The 17992-nt window shown below is 36.1% G+C and overlaps 1 long non-coding RNA gene across 1 annotated transcript in view; it reads left to right on the top strand.

Moving 5' to 3' along the window:
• The first annotated feature begins 2186 nt into the window (after positions 1–2186).
• Positions 2187–17992, top strand: part of LOC136829208 (uncharacterized) — a 113428-nt gene continuing 97622 nt past the window's right edge. The window contains exon 1 of the long non-coding RNA XR_010850331.1: positions 2187–2712. This is a non-coding gene — a long non-coding RNA (uncharacterized lncRNA). The remainder of the gene's footprint in view (positions 2713–17992) is intronic.

The following is a 17992-nucleotide window of genomic DNA, read 5'->3' as shown; positions in this document are numbered from 1 at the left end:
CTGTCTGGGATCAGAGGAAAATGCCTCTCTCTCTCTCTCTCTCTCTCTCTCTCTCTCTCTCTCTCTCTCTCTCTCTCTGTAGTGGTACAGTAGTTGTTGAGAGATTTGTTTGTAAACCTTGTTAACTAGATCATAAATCCCAAAAATAATGTTTAGTAAAAGAAAACAAAATGAACTTATTGGTGAAACAAAGATTATGAAGCATCAAAATACTCGTGAACCTCTCAGTGACAGAGGGCCGTTCCTTGCGTACACAGGTTTAAACATAAATCAATGCACATTAGATTTGGGTTATGAAAATACGACAATACATTAGCAATTCATTACAAAAAATATTACATAAATACCTAATCCTGCGATAGCTGAAATTAAACAAAGTACAATATAACATTAAGACAAGACCTTAAGTAATAAATGAACATATCTTTGCATTCCCATGACCACTCGTATAATTATCAATGCTCTCGAAGGCAGTCGGGTAGCGTGGATCTAAAACAGACAATTGCCAACACATAGTGGCACTAGAAGGCGATGGTACTTGGCATAAGGTGAAAACCTCTCATTTAAACTCTGCAGATTCTAGCATTATAAACCTGCTTAGTTATCAACAACAATAATCTTTTCATGAATATACTTCGTCGATTTTACTGCTTCCAAAGAGTTTGTAGAGTTCGGTAATATTTCAATTGAATATTCTTTATGGTTTTTCTCCGTAAAAAAGGAAATTATAAGAAAGGGGTAAGAGTATAACTATATGCCACTTCTTAACCCTGTTTTTCTCAATTTTTGCATTTGGTTTGAAGAACAAAATCTTTGCAGCAAATTTGTGATATTACTCATATATTGGCTAATGTGTGTGCACACCTGAAAAACATATAAGCAGTAAAGATTGGACTTATAAGTGGAATCTCTATACTCCACCCCGTAGTCCACGGCACTTCCTATCCCTACAAAATCCTCAGGGTTTTCAATGCTCAGTGCTCAAGTGACTGACTCTGATGTGATGGATCCCACCGTCCACTCCAAACATCACGGAAGACCAGCAACTGCCCAATAGTTCAACCACCAAACGTAGTATTAATTAACGTAATAAATTAGGTTGTTGTGATCACTTCATTATCATTTTATGACACTATTCTTTGCACTTTTGTTTTCTGTGTTTCTTTCCCACAGCTCTTCTTCCAAGTTCCGATATGCGGCAACGATTTAGAGAGCTGATAAATATAAATGCGCTGAAAAATTATAATTTGATGTTCATGCCACACAATCGTTAAGATTACTGAGTAATATCACAGATTTGCTGCAAATATTGTGTTCTTCAGACCAAATGCAAAAATTGAGAAAAATAGGGTTAAGAAGTGGCATATGATTATACTCTTACCCCTTTCTTAGAAAAATTATGACGAATATGCCAGCGAAATGTTACCGAACTCTACAAACTCTTATGGAACAGTAAAATCGACGATGTATATTCAGGAAAAGATTATTGTTGTTGTTGTTGTTGATGATTAAGCCGGTTTATAATGTCATGGGAGCATCCCGTAAGAAAAAGACTTTAGTTCTGATTCTATTTTGCTTTTTTTCTGTATAATGAACAGGCGGGTTAATTTTTAAACAAATATAGTAAGACTTAATTTGTTTATACTTAAAACAAAGACATCAAGATACTTTTAGAGAAAGTAATTCTTCAGAGATTATTAGATGTGGACGGTTGAGCACGTTGCGACTGTGAATACGAATCGCTTTCCATATGCACAGCTGCAACGTGTTGAACCGTCCACAGCGAACGATCTCTGTGAACCGTCCACAGCGAACGATCTCTGTGAATTGTCCACAGCGAACGATCGCTGGCACTTGGGCAGCATCGGGGAATATCAACAGGTAACGGAAGATCTGCTCACCGTGTTTGGCGCAGCACGTGCTTTCTTTGTTTACTCAAACAAATCTAGATTTATTTCACAGTCCATCAATTAAGGAATCTAACATCGACATCAAGTAATAAGTACGCTTTTGCCCCCATCAGTTGCCTAGTGAGGAAAAAGACTGTTTATTTATTTAAGAGGAGCAGAATAAGAGCGCGAAGAGCAAAATTAACAACTGGCAACTCACTCAAATCCAAGGGGAAAGACTGCCAAGTATTCGGTGCCGCAGCCGGACTTAGTGAACCAGTGTGTGATGAAGGGTGGGAGTGGACGGTAAACGGAAAACGCCTCCCTCCATGGTTCCCCTCGCTCGCTTGCTCGGCCAGCTTCGCCATACTGTAAACATTGTTTGATCTCGTAATTCTTGACGTTGTCGGGAATGATAACTTTCCATACATTTTAACTTGTGATATTCTTTTTTTTACATTCATCGCGATGTGAATTTTGCTTTTAATATTTATTACAGCGACATGAGTTGATGGATGAATTTTTCTAAATAAAGAGAGATGTACTGATTAAGGGAACATTCCTTTAATCAAATAAGAAGCGACAGTTACACAAAAATTTGTTTTGTCATTAATTGTTCAATAACGCTGTTCCATAGCTACATTATCATCTGTATAGATGAGGCACATGACTTGCAAGCAAAAGAAAATCGAAAATGTGAGCGTGAAAAGTTCGGGTCTGCAGCCCCCTCAGGAAATGGGAGAACACCCGACGACTTAAATGCGCCAATATTTCGCGATAACTTTGTGAAACGAATGTTCTGAAGCCTACTCAAGCAATTACGGTAAGAACAGTTTGATGCACTTTTCAAAAGAAGAAAAATCACCCATCTTCTCTCTCTCTCTCTCTCTCTCTCTCTCTCTCTCTCTCTCTCTCTCTCTCTGACAAACACAAAACATAAGTTACGGAACCATTTTCATCATAGACAAGGAATTCATTAAACCCAGGCACACGTTTCTTCACACGTGTCCAACGATTTCAACATCCATCAACTTTAGAAATATCAACGTCAACAGAGTTGATAAACAAGAAAAAATAGAAGTCCCTTCACGGTAAAGGTACATTGAACACCGTGCCGGTAGAGTCAAGTTCAGACGCCAAATTCTTTAGTACAGGCGCCGCTTGAATAGCATGTAAACGGTAATTTCCTCAAAAATAGACACCGATTTCATCAAACACAGACACCAATTTCCGAAACAGTCACTGATTTCTTCTAATATTGTTAACGAATTCATCAACACAAAACTATTTCTTCAACATAGGCACTTATTTCAAAGAACAGAAACTCTAATTTTATAGGACAAAATTACATTTTATCAAGGCATTAAACACTGATTTTTTAAAACACTTGGCCATTGCGTTTAAGAGGAGCACAGCGCAGGCAAATTATTGTCCAGACTCAGAAGCTTATTACTGTACACAAACTTTTCAGTTTTCCCATGCACTGGATAAATCTATCAGAAACAAAAACTGATTTCATTACAGGCAAATATATCAAAGACACGGACCAGTCGAATGCAAATACTTTTTTTTAAATTAATTATTTACTGAACACTGATGGCATAATGAAGTGCACATATTTCATGAAATACTAGCAATAGCACATGCAAACATATCCACGGTCATGGAACACTATGGTTAAACGATGGAATTTGAAAAGTAAAATGACCAAGGCAGTTGGAAGAACATAAAAAAAAAATTCTTTTTAAGGTTTTCGTTACCTTTTAACAGGTTTTTTACTTTCCTATTGAAACCACTGTTCACATTGTCTAACCGGTTCTTATTTAATTCTTTATATGTACTATCATCACCCAAAAGACTATCCATTTTTTCTGTATATTCACTTTTATTTAAAATTACAAGTGCGCCTGAAAAAAAATATGTAAATATATACACATGACAAAAGCAGATAAATCAGGCGCTCTTGTAATTTTAGATAAAATTGAATATATTGAAAAAATGGATAGTCTTTTTGGGTGATGATAGTACATATAAAGAATTAAATAAGAACCCGTTAGACAATGTGAACGGGGGTTTCGATAGGAAAATGAAAAAAAGTTAACGAAAGCCTCATAAAAAAGTTGTGCGTGACCTCTCCATCGCTACCGTATATGTATGGTACACTAAAAACCCACAAAACAAACTTTCCTGCCAGGCCAATTATCAGTTCAGTTGGTTTCGCATCTTACAATCTAGTGAAGTACCTAGTGGATATTCTCAGTCCATTGGTAGGTACTATCTCAAATGCCAATATCAAGAGTAATGTGGCCTGATAAATAAACTAAATAGTGTACAGATTAATAGTGAATCCAGACTTGTGAGTTTTGATGTAGTCACTATTCACAAAGGTACCAATTGATGATCTGATGGAGTTTTTATCGGAATTATTAGAGAACACACAGCTGGATATCCCATTTTTTAAAAGCACTTTAGCTGAACTGATTAAATTATGTGTGAAAGAATTTAAATTTGAATATATTCATATAAATTGATATACAAGGTATAACTACTGAGGCTAGAGGGGCTGCAATTTGGTATGTTTGATGATTAGAGGGTGGATGAACAACATACCAATTTACAGCCCTCTAGCCTCGATAGTTTTTTAATATCTGAGGGCGGACAGAAAAAGTGCGGACAGAAATAGTGCGGATGGACAGACAAAGCCAGCAAAATAGTTTTCCTTTCAGAAAACTAAAAATCGCATTACCAAAGGCTCGAGTTTGGTCAAAATAGTGGTGTTTGAGTTATAAATTATTATATGAATTCAGGAGCTGCTGGCGTGCAAGTTTTTAAGGATGATAATCCTGCAAAAAAAAAAGACTGCATATTGACAAACAGATAAAACATCAGAAGTGGCAGAAGGTTAGACGTTGCAGAACCGTAATTGTCCCATTTTCAAGACTAAAAAGTCAAATAAATTTGTAAACAGTAAAAGGACACAGGCAAAATGAAATTAAAAAAACTACAAACTGTTATTTAGAACTGACAAATGAAATTATAATACAGACAAGAAGGCACACCTAAATATAAAGTAGAAAGAAAATTGAGTGACAACGAAGTGTACCTTGGGGTTCCTTTAAACACTCACGACAGATATAGAGGCACATATTTTATTGTAGGGATACTTTCTTGAAAAAGGAGTATGTTTTTTATTAGTTCTGTAAATTTTTTAGAGAACTATACTTTGAAAGCTTCATGAGTGTGTTAAAAATGTGGCGGCTCTTGTTCCTAAAACCATATAGAGATAGAAAGGTTTATATCATCATGTGATCTGTGTTACTATTGTTGCAGAATACAGTCTTACCAGAAGGTAACAACGAGATACTTAGGGATAAGAAAAGGAATGCTTTGAATATCCAGCTAGAAAAGGGAAATCACCTAATCTTCTCTTTATCTTTTCAGTATTATTCTTCTTGCGTATTTTAGCTATGTATATTTATTTACGTGTGTGTATGTTATTTGATGGAATAATATTTACTTCTTGACTTACTCTTTTTTATTGGCATACCTGCTGAAAATTTTTCTACGACCCCATTCCTTCAGAGTAAAAAAAAAAAAATGGTGACATGTATTAGATTTAGATAATTAAGCAGAAATTAAACTGGAGATAAAAACCTATGCAGCAAATATTATCTTGTATGAGAGAGAGAGAGAGAGAGAGAGAGAGAGAGAGAGAGAGAGAGAGAGAGAGAGAGAGAAGAGAGAGAGAGTAAACTGCTACCGAAAATGAAAAATCTTAAGACTACAAGAATCTCCAATTATGTTCAGATTGACGACATAATTTGCCATCTCCACCGTCCCGTATTTGGCGATGTCCCAGGGTACAAATATACGTTCTCTACCATGTGAGGCGTCTAATGAATTCAGTTTTATTGCGAGTCTTCAAAGGCATCCTCGCTAAAAGCAGTCAGGATGTTTGAAGTGCCAAAAGGGATCGTAGGAAATCCTGATGAATTGCTCTTACCTTTCCTCTTTGGTCGGATGGAAAGTGTTCCTCTCCGGTGGTCCGACTTTTGCGCGCAAGACAAATGAGCGCCGACAGTTGAGCGCCGACAATTGAGCGCAAGACAAATGCGCGCCCTAACATATGAGCGCCGACATTTGAGCGCAGGAAATAAAAAAAAAAAATAAATAAACACGCGCACACATACACGCATACTTCGTAAAATTGGTTTTCAAAAAATGGCATGTTATCGGTTGTTTATTATCGTTAAAATTCGTTAAAATCTTTTGTTTACATTGTTAACTTGTTTGGTTACTATCATTAACTTTCATTTTCAATGCGTATCGTTTGGTTATTAGTATATCTTTAAAAGAGAAATACCATTGATTTATTTTAGTTCAAAGTACCCTCGCTATGGAGAAGGTAACATCGTCCAAAGGAAAAGATAATATATTGTACGAAGGAAGGCTACTGTTACAGACTTGACAGAGTGCTTAAGAGTGGGAAAGAGTCATGGCGTTGTGTAGACCGGAAGTGCAAAGGAAGGATATATGTTATTGGAGATGAATGCACATCTGCCAGTGAGCACGATCATGTGCCAGATCCTGCAAAGTCCGAGTCTAGATTATCAATGATGCAACTTCGTGAAAGAGCTGCAACATCGAATGATCCACCAAGGCGACTCATTCAAGAGGCACAACTTAATTTGCGTCCGGAAGTAGTTGCTATTCTTCCAAAGTAGCAATCCCTTCAGCGAACAGTAGAGAGACAACGAAAAGCCAAAGGATTACCTCTCTCGGCTCCAAGTGACGTAGGAGAAATAGATATACCTCAAGAACTTGTTTGCACGTATGATGGAGAAAATTTTCTTGCATATGACTCCGGTAGTGATGACCCCGATAGATATTTTATATTTACTACTCCTCAAAATTTGAAATTGATGAAACAAAATAAGCACTGGATGGGAGATGGAACGTTCAAAATAGTTCCTCAACTATTCTATCAGCTATATGTGATTCACATCATTTATAAAGGAATCGTGCTTCCAGTGGTTTATATTCTCCTTCAGAGGAAGTCAGAGGAAGCATATAACCGTGCTCTGACACAACTACATTTCATGGATACCGACATTGTTCCAGCTTCCATATCGTGCGACTATGAAAAAGCATTTCATAAAGCTTTTCCTTCTGTCTTCAGAAACGCTGAGGTGTTTGGGTGTTTTTTCCATTTATCTCAGGCCGTATGGAGAAAAATACAAGACTTAGGATTGACCAATTTATACAGTAACAGTGAAGAAATACGAAAATGTACAAAAATGCTTGTGGCCTTGGCGTTCGTTCCCCACAATGATATTACAAATGTTTTGAATCATTACAAGATATAATCCCCGACGACTTAGACGATTTGGTATTTTACTTCGAAGATACTTGGATAGGAAGACCTTGTAGGAGAGGAAGAAGGAGAGATGCTATGTTTCCCCTCGTGTTTGAGTGTTTAAGAACGTGTCGTCAATGAACATCCACGTACAAATAATTCGTTAGAGGGCTGGCATCGGGCAGTGCAGCAGTCAATAGGGCATATGCACCCTACAATATACAAATTCATAGAAATTATAAGAATAGAACAAAATCACACCTCAACCAAATTGATCAGAATAAACTGTGGGCGGCATGAACCTGTAAAATACAAAAAATATGAACGAGTAAACAATGCTATAATTAATATTGTTAGTGAGTATTCTTCAAGAGAGCCATTAGATTATCTGCGTTCCATATCATACAATCTTACCCTACAAAAGTAGTTATATTCTATTTACAAATTGTTTTTATTAATTTTCTATTTGTGGAACATGTTTTTAAATATCTTAGGTACTCGTACATGTCAATAAAAATTTAAGCTGTCGCACTTTTCTTTTTTATATGTATTTTCTTTTGTATATATATATATATATATATATATATATATATATATATATATATATATATATATATATATATATATATATATATATATATATATATATATATATATATATATATATTCATTTATCTATTTATTTACATGCCATAGCAAATAAAGATTAAGATTGTTTCTTCTTCCTTTATATCCAAACGCTTGTAACAGTGAGTACTAAACGTCTATAATGGCAAATGAAAAATAAGAAGAGGATTGAATTTTGAGGCTTATGGCGCTCAAATGTCAGTCAAATGTTAGTGCGTGCATTTGTCTTACGCTCAATTGTCGGCGCTCAACTGTCGGCGCTCAACTGTCGGAGCTCATTTGTCTTGCGCTCAAAAGTCGGTGCACCTTCCTCTCCTACTGTTTTTCTGTTTTGTATTCTTGCATTTAGGTTCGTTGCATTTATAGAGAAGTGGTTGCCTTTGTATGAAATATCATAATAAGAAATCTTAGTTCTTGTGTATAGGATATTGATTTCTCTTATTAAGCAGCTCAATGGTCAATTATCGAAGATGATATCTGAGAAAACATACTTTCTATAACTTCAATAGAACCCAGCCTACTGCTAAATCACGTCCTCAGAAAATGTAAAAGATACTGATCTTGCAATATTGCCATTTGTATTAGGAGATTAATCCTCTTTTTTTTTTTTGACAGTATGAGTTATCATTATTACATTTGAAGGTACAATTAACTTTTAAATTCACTCTTAGTATTATTAAATTTTGTATACTTCAACCCATTAAGGCTAACAAAGATCTACTGGCTAATAACGCAAATTTTTTCTTCAGAGAATGTCTCTTTTAGGCCACCTCAGTGGAACAAATAGCTATTTTTGGGACAAAAATAATTCCTCTTAGTTTCAGTTGTTGTATTTAAGAGAAAGTTATTATTTTGTTAAAATTACCTCCGCCAAGGTGGTTTTGTTTTGCCTTTATATATATGTCTGTCTGTCTGTCTTTCCATCTGCCTGTTAGTGGATTAGTGGCAATATGCATAAACTTATGGGTGGATTTTGATGAAATTTTTAAGAGTGGTAGAAAATGAACAGAGAAATATTTTACAAGATTATTTCCCTTATGTGGGCTCCCTTGTGGTGGGTGAGGCGGGGATAAGCCTCTGCTCCCATAAAAGTTAAACCATTTTAACTAAATTCCATATCTAGAATACTCCAGTGAAGTAGGATCAAATATCATGATATTTAGAGTAGTCATTGCACCTTATCGAGTATCTCACCTAAAGGCATACTCTAGGTGATCAAAAAGGATCACAATTTTTTTGTTTTTATACAAAATTAACTTTTTCAAATTATTTTCTTAACGTATTGGTGGAGGTATGCGCTGTGGGCACTTTATAGTATTTTAAGAGTTTCTTTATTCCACTATTTTGTATAAAACAGCTGGAAATGATACACAGTCTTATCTGGCATAAAATCAATTTTTCGCTTTTAACGACTGGAAATTAAATGAAGCGTAGCCTATATAGGCCTATACTTACAACTTTACTGTACTTGCATAATGAATGTTAGCTATGCTCATAGTCATTATCAACTAAATCACTGTCTACGTCATCGCCAAGTTTTAAAAGCACTGAAGCATCATCAGGAAGATTTCTTATCTTCCTCTCTGTTCTGTTTCTCAAGGGACTTACGTAAGAATCTGAGGAACGCAGTAATCTTATCGTTATATCTTTATTGGTTTCTGTTCTTGATGATTTACAGCTGAACCTCACCCCCGGTATCTTCTAAATTCTCTATTTCTGGCTTCTTGGGCCCCCTATGAAAGTGATCCAATAGGTATGCTGAACTGCTGAATAACATCAGCTCCATGAATTAATATCTTGTGCAGTGACTGAGGCAAACAGCCAATTAAACGCTTTCTCTATTGCTCTGCCATTTCTAGTGAATGCTTCTTAAATTTGTTCGGACCAGTTTCCTTCCCAGAAGACAGGACAGCAAAGATTGTATGAAGTCGTTCAATTAGAGCTTCATCTTTACCTGTAATTCCCTGAGGACTCCTCCGCATTTTGAAAAATAAAAATCTGTGCAGTATGACCATCATTTGAGGTTCCAGAGCCTCCTGGATTAGGCATATCAACAACAAGACGAACTTAATTTTTCAGCTGTCATTTAATTGCTGCCTTTTAGTTCTGCTCAAGATCTTTTTCTTCTTGGGACCTTACTTTCCACTTTTTGACAGGAATTCGATACGCTATATGTAGGAGGTATTTCATTTATCTGATCCATGTTTGTAAGGTCGAAAGGCCATACTTGAGGTAATCTTCAGAGATCTTTCTTTTCATAAACCTATTGATGCCATTCATACATTTGGGACTTGGTCCACAAATGCCACAGCACTGGAATGCTGCTGCGAAGTAGATAAAGAGGTTGAAACTTTGCCATCAACCATAGTAACAGAGAGTTCATGAAATACATTACCAACTACCAACTACCTAGGCTCTAGACATTTCTAGCGGAATCAATAAAATCATTCTCAGCTCTCAAAATATCAATAGTTGAATTTACAAACGAAAATTTTGAAAGTCAACAATAAAAAGTGGAAGATGTAGCAGGATTTTCCCAAACTATAATTTTGGAATTTCTTTCAGGACAAGTTATCTATAATTTCAAAGGAACAATGCGTGTCATAAAAATACCAGCTTCAGTATACAAATCACTTTTATTTGATGAAGTCTTTTGCATAAAAATTTGTTGACCTGTTGAACCATCAAATCGTATCTTTAATATCAAAATATCCTTTGTAAATGCAGGATATTGCTTGGCTCATTGTATACAGATCTCAAAACTCTGTTAGTAGTTTAGCAGATTTGCATGATTCGCTCATCATCGCGTAGCTTTAAAGCCGTTTGCACTCATTCACCAAATCCATTTCCCATTTGTTTGCTCTACTGTTGGTTAACTAATAATTTTTCAGTGTCATTTCCATCACATTGTCAAATGCACTCATGGTGGATTGGATGTTCACTCAACACGACTTCGTCTCTCTCTCTCTCTCTCTCTCTCTCTCTCTCTCGTTCAATTGCCATGCTTCATGCTTATTCCCCTCACTGATTGAAAATCATCTGAGCATTGATCTTTCATCCACTACGCGCTTCCTTTCACAAGGAATTTACATAGAATATATCCGCGCCGTTTACAACGTGTTGATTCATATTACTTCTCCAAAGGTATTCTCAATGGAAAAGATCTCTCTGCACTTTTGCTCTGCGTCCTCTATCTTTACTTGCTCTTTATTGAATACCTTAATCGTAGTGTGCATTTATAACATATTTACTGCCGGCACTTTTTGTCACATGTTTCAGTTCAACCATCGCAAATCTGTCATTAGTTTGAGTCTGGCATGCCATTTCCTATATGGATATAACTTGGTCATTCATAATAGATTGTCATATTCGTTCCCTCTGAAGCAATTCAATTTCTTAAAAGACTTAAATTAAAAAAAAGAGGTTTAATAAAGTACAAAGAGGATGGTTCAAACACTGACTAGGAAGCACTAGCTGTGACTAAATTTACTTTAAATTTATGATGATTGTTGTCACAAGATATGATAATAACAGATGAAACGATTTAACGAATGAAGGGTGGCAAAGAATAAAAAAGGGTTAAGGAAGAAAAAACAACTAAACTGTATACTTTGGTAGAGGACCATCAGTGATAGTGAATGAAAAGCAAAGTGAGTGAAGAACATTACTCATCAGTGCCCTACTTATTAAAAGTACAAAATTGTCTTGGTAAAAAGGAAAGAAACGCGAATTAAGAAGTTAAATAATACATTTTTTTATAACCCTTAAATATTAGAATACCTAATAGCAATGACTTTAATAACGGTAAGTGAAAACAGTTGTACTATGATTCATGACGACTCGTTAAATTTTTCCTAAAGTATAAGGTCAAAATAGATAAGAATAAATACTTGAATTTATTACAACGTAAGGATTGTAATGACATAGTTTATAGCACAATCTGGACTTACAGTGTTGCGCTAGAGTTAAAAATTCTCTACCACCTTTACTGAATCCTCTAAGCTTCATCTTCAAAGGAATAGCAAATCTATTGACAACAACGTAAAATATGCATTTCCTGAATTGTGTTCTTTGTCCTTCCATCTTTTTATTTCGCATTATTTGTTAGGACCATATACTGGAAGCAAAGGAGAAGAATATATGTAGTGTTTCTTTTTTGCAAATTAATTCCATATTTTATGTAACATCTCTTACATAATCCCACATTGTTTGTCAGATCATTATAAACAGATATACACGTACACACACACACACACACACACACACACACACACACACACACATATATATATATATATATATATATATATATATATATATATATATATATATATATATATATATAGAGAGAGAGAGAGAGAGAGATAGAGAGATTATATATATGTATATGTATCATGATGTTATGAGATATGTGAGATATTTGAGTGAAACATTATCAGTCTTTTTGGTAGCAAGCTCTAAATCAAGCAAGGTGTTAGGTATGGTGCTATATTTCGAAACAAGTATTCACTGATTGACTACATGCAGTTCCGTTACAGTGATGAATGACATAATGTCAGCTTACTAGAATACAGTAAGAAATTAGTTATTTGTACTGACAATTAGCAAATATTTATATATGAGCTGTAAAATAAAGTAAAATTAAAATAATTGACTTGTCTTATGTAACGATTTTTGTTTTCACTTCCATTAGTATTTCATTTCTACTAATAACAAACTATCATACCATAAAGAAAAGTGGCAGGGGATTGCTTAAACCCATATAGGATGCTGATAATAGCGATATTTAATAATGAAAATAACGCATGGGGGAAAAAACGTCTGAAAACCCCCTTCATTGGAGCGAACGGAAACTGTTGAAGGGATAATAAAACATTCTGTTTTTGTTCATCTCTTCTCTCATTCTCAGTGTTTCCATAATTATGTGGTGCAGGATATTTTTATTTTCTTGATATTTTTACTTCCAAGCCGTGCATGCAACTATTTACAGATTATTTATAGTTTGAAAATGAGAGCAGAGACAATAATGTCAATAGACATAATGATGAAAATAAGATTACTGAATCCAGATTACTATTATCCTTTCTAATCTCGTCTCCAGTCACGAATGTTCTGGAAACCGAATACCAAAGCTTGTTGCACCAGTCCTTTTGTATCATCTCCTTTCAGATCAGTGTACTGTAATTAACTCTGTGAGAACGGAACATTTATTCATCTGAAGGCATTAGACTAATCTTATTTTCTCGAGTTGATGATTCGCAATTAACTTTATAAACTTCACAATTTCATTAATAGCAGCCACTTATCTTTGTCACCTCTTTTTGTATATTTGCAACAACGGGAGAACCATTCCGTTAAATTTGTGCTTCTGTATGACACTCATCAGTGTGGTTCTTCGTGATAATGATTTAAGTGAGAAATAAAGTTAATTGGAAGAAATGATGCTAGTGCAACGGTACAATGAAGCGATGATCTGTTCATACACTTTCACGTTATTAAAAATGAAAAAGCAGATGACCGGTAAAGAGACTGTTCAGTTGGTAGAAAAGGAGTTCTTGGAGAAAATGGCATTAGAGAAAGTTTCACGTAAATGTGCTTGAAGGTGTCATGAGTTTTGGAAATACATGTTTTCCAAAAAGAGTGATTAAAAGTATAATTCGGAAAGGTAAATGGTGAAGAAAAGAACTTGTTAGATTATGTATAATTACAGGGCTCAAAACGATTAAGTTGATGGATTTAGTGGAGAGAAGAAGAATGGCCAATGACACATCAGATCGTTATTAGGAAAAATCAGGAGTTAAAACATATAGAAGTTTTATTTGATGGGAAGTGAGGAGAAATATCACTTTAAATCGACTGACGACAATTGGGAGTGATAGTAGGCTGGTGGGAGAAGGGTGGAAGTGGGAAAAAATTCCTACATAAGCTTTCTTGGCGTCATTTGATGTAGAATTGTGTCTTGGATCACATATTCAAAATCCCCATTTTTTCACTTTGGGGAAAATTTTTTACAGCGCCATAAGATTTGTCACCATTTCCGCTCCTACAATTAAGGGGTTGGGACAGGGATAAGCAACATGTTTAAAAAATTTATTAACTTAAGTTCATGAAATTTGGTGGAACAGTAAGATATATACCAAAGATGATGTGGTGTATGTTAGAAGATTATTGGTAGGGTACAAACCTCTGCCAAGTTAGGCTCATCTCAAAGTTTTGAACCAATAGTACAACATTTAGTTGACTAGGAGGAAAGGTTCTATTGACAATGTGGTTTAATTAAGGAGGTGGTACGTGGAGTGCTTACTTCCTCCAGTGTAGGAGGAGTTATGTGCTCTTCCAAGTACTCCTCTACTTCTAACAGGGGTGTCCTTCCTTCCCTGTTCTGGCTTAGGGCAGACAGTGAATATTCACTGGCGGAGTTACCACCCTTGTGCCCATCCAACCACTCAAATCTTAGTCTTTATCATTTAGTGCTATTAGATATCCAGGACACCATCATGATGTTCATCATCTAAACTCAGAGTAGTGCCAGTGTTATTACATGATTGTCCACGGCACTCTTCACAAGCCATTAGACACTTCAGTCCTTACTTCCGGCAGGAGCAACGTTTTGAGCCACAAGGGTCTTACCAGTGGACTTACATTTGCACCGAATAAACTGAAGTACTTTGGTTGGAGCAACATCCAGATCAGTCATAATAGGACAAAGTGTGTTATTTTCTATCATCCAACCCCACTTTGTAGCTTCAAGACTATTAGTCCAATTTACAACTTGGAGATGGACAAGCAACCTATGGAAGTGTGCTGCACGTTCAGTAGGAGGTAATCTTTGCAGCTCAACTCGGTTTAATTTTGCCATCATTGTCATGTACCTTGCATATCCTAGATAAGTCAGTGTATCCTCTTTCACTCCTCCATAAAGTAAACAGTAGAGTTGTAGCTAGCTTCTCAAACTTCCTTTGCAGTAGAATTTTGTTCACTGATTTTGTTAGCCAAGATATGTAACTCTGTAAAACTTCATCAAGTTATTCATGAGAGACAACTTTCCATGACCAAAGGTTGCAAAGGTTGTGTCACATCCACTCCATGCATGTACGAAAAGAATGTGCCTCCAGATAACAGCTGGTATAGATGAGTTGGCTTCTCTCATGCTGAAGATTTGTGCAGGTCATTGCCGTTTTCCTTCATTTCTGATGTAGATGTCAGCTAGGCCATCATGCCAATGGTAGAGAACGTAATGAACACATCAGTATCTTCTGCTACAACTGTTACAGTCTGTTCATTGTGAGAAAAACCCAGAGCGCAGGATACAATGAGAGTGTCTGCTTCAGCATTGCTTATCTTGACACAATGGCCGAGAGCTTCTAGGCGCTTTGCTAAAAGTCTAATAAATTGTGCCTTGTTCTGATGATTGGTAAAAAATGCTCCTTGATCTTTATGTGCCTGTGAGTTCTCAGAGACGACAACAGATGCTGAGAGTTTTCCCTTCTGACGACATCTATGCTCATGATCTTTGATTAATTGCGCTTCATAACCATCAAATACTATGCAGCAAGTTCCGTACTAAGTCATCAGGAAGGATCCATAGTGGTTCATGACTTCTGAATACAATGAATTTCTTTTCCACCTGATGACATGCAGTAGCCAGCCACCATCAATTATGGTCACACTTTGTGGTTGCAACTGGGTAGGAGATTCCAGTATGATGTTATTCAGATCTCTCTTTATTGCTCTGCTCAATTCTGACTTGTCTATTTTCCTCATGAAGGAGTCCTTGAACAAGGAGGTTGGAAATGGCGTCATTTCATATGTAAAGTAGGTTGTGAGGTCTTCATTTTCCCGTTGTGCCAAAGCTGTGCATCGGAGGAAAAGGACAGAAGGATCAATCTGAACACTAGTTTTGCCCACCTTTACTCCTGGCTTTAAGGCATCCAGTGTTTGAATCATTTGCCTCTTTCTAATCTTAGCACCTCCATAGGACTGACCATCTAAGCTTCTATGTATCTCAAATCCAGCAACTTCAGTTTCATCACAATTGATACCACCACCTTCACTAGCTGCCAGACAGCTGGATAGGGATTGGAGTTGGGGTAATGTTTTATCAAATGGATCATGGGAATGGAACCATTCCAGGATTTGGTTCATGTCTCTCATATCTTGCTCCCGTCTTGTTGCTCCAAAATCCACATGTTGAGGGCTGGTATTATGCTACTTTCCAGTCAGTGATGTCATGGGATCATGAATTGCAGCACAAGCATGCATGCTATACATCCACTGCTGCCGTATGCTTTCTGTCATACCTCTTCCCCATGTTAAGCCCCCTCGACTTTTCAAAGACCTCATCAGAACTTGTTCAATTACCAAATCTTAGTAGGTAGCTTGCGCATTTCTTGAACATAGAGACGGGCACTCTTAGCATAGTGAATGTTTCCTGTTGCAGCAAAAAGGTCCAGTAATTTGGTCACAGCATTCAAATGACCATCCCACAATCCAAGTCTCTCACAATAAATGAAATCCTTGATGATGTTGATGTACTCCAAGCATCTTAGCCAGAGTTTTGCAGTTCTTGATGCCATACTTAATTCAGTCATAGAACTCTCCATGGCTTTGCATAGACTGCCAAGCTCAAGAGATTCAACCAATGAATCTGGTGAAAGTTTCTGGGGCAAAACATCACTGCACAGATTTTCAAGATCAATAATAGGTAAATATGCCTTAGCATCAACATTACTCTTGATGTTGATCGTAAGGTATATTTACCTATTACTGATATTGTTTCGTTGAGACATGCACTGAGGACCTCAGATCACCTCCTCACATAAATGTCATCACCTTTGGCACACGTGTTTTCAGTCAACCAATTTCGCGGATATCTAATCTTTAACTTTGAAATTTCTTATTCGCCCGTGATGAAAGAAACAAATATATAAGGAAAACAAAGAAAACAAGGAAACACAATGAAAAAAGTAAGGCATATAAGCTATGGAACTTTACTGGACTAGTTAACATTGTGATCTAAACAGTTATTGCATAATTTATCCAAAAAATATGTCCAACAGTTCAAATATCCATACACGAGGTCCACAACCATTTGACTAAAAGTGATTTTGTGTTTCCTGTTGTGAAAAATTTTCCCCAATGTGGATGACAGGGGATTTTTGATATGTGATACTAGACATGTTTCCGCATCATTTGACACCAAAGAAGCTTATGTGAGAATTTTTTCCCACTTTAGCTAAAAACTGGGGTTCTCCTACCAGCCTATAAAAGGGAAATGGAAACTGCATATAAAAGATGGTTAAAAAAGGGCGAATGTTAAAGACACTGAAGTGGAAGGAATATACGAGGAGTCTGTAAAATTCAACGAACTGTTCATAGACTTAACAGGGAGAGTTTGGGGATACGGAAGATTCGAAGAGTAGTAAGTGGTGAGATGAAGTTTACTGAAGAAAAGAAAAGGGAGAGAAAACGTAATAAACAAGTAAACACGATGGTGGATAAGTAAGAGAAAAAGAGGGCAAATAATGAGAACGCAAAGAAGGTTGTCCTTTATGAAGTGTAATGCAGAGCAAATGATTAATAAGCAAGTGGATCGTAGATGCCAAAATGCTGTGAAAAGCAAAATGTTTGTTCTAATTATTACAGAGTTGGTATTTGTAGTTTTGTTGAAAAGGATAAGGAGAAACAGATCTGAACGACGCAAAAGTTGAAGGGATTGGGATAATTTTGGTATGTGTCAAGGGGAATTTTGAGGCTCTAGGAGTCGCAGACTACAGAAAAATAGCATTCCTAGGAATCAACACTAAGACCAATAAACTCGAAGTATTTGATCACCAAAAAAAAAAAAAGTATAACACTAAAACCATCCAATTATAGATATACAGTTTCCGAAAATTTCAGCTTCGAAAGCAATTGAGCTCCAAAAATTATAGTATACCAGCCTTAGTGCAAAATAAGAATAAATACATTCTCCTGCCAAACCAGGTTCTAGTGGATTTTCCTTAGGCAATTCTAAGTGTATAAAAATCCATAATAATGTAAAAACAACTAATTTCTTCAATGGAAAATTTTGTAAGCATATGAAATGGTAAAAGCATATATAATATTTTATCTTCTTACA

The sequence above is a fragment of the Macrobrachium rosenbergii genome, chromosome 44 (genome assembly GCF_040412425.1).
Source record: "Macrobrachium rosenbergii isolate ZJJX-2024 chromosome 44, ASM4041242v1, whole genome shotgun sequence".
NCBI lineage: Eukaryota > Metazoa > Arthropoda > Malacostraca > Decapoda > Palaemonidae > Macrobrachium > Macrobrachium rosenbergii.
Note: the sequence above shows the minus strand (reverse complement) of the source record. Positions and strands in the feature narration are given on the sequence as shown.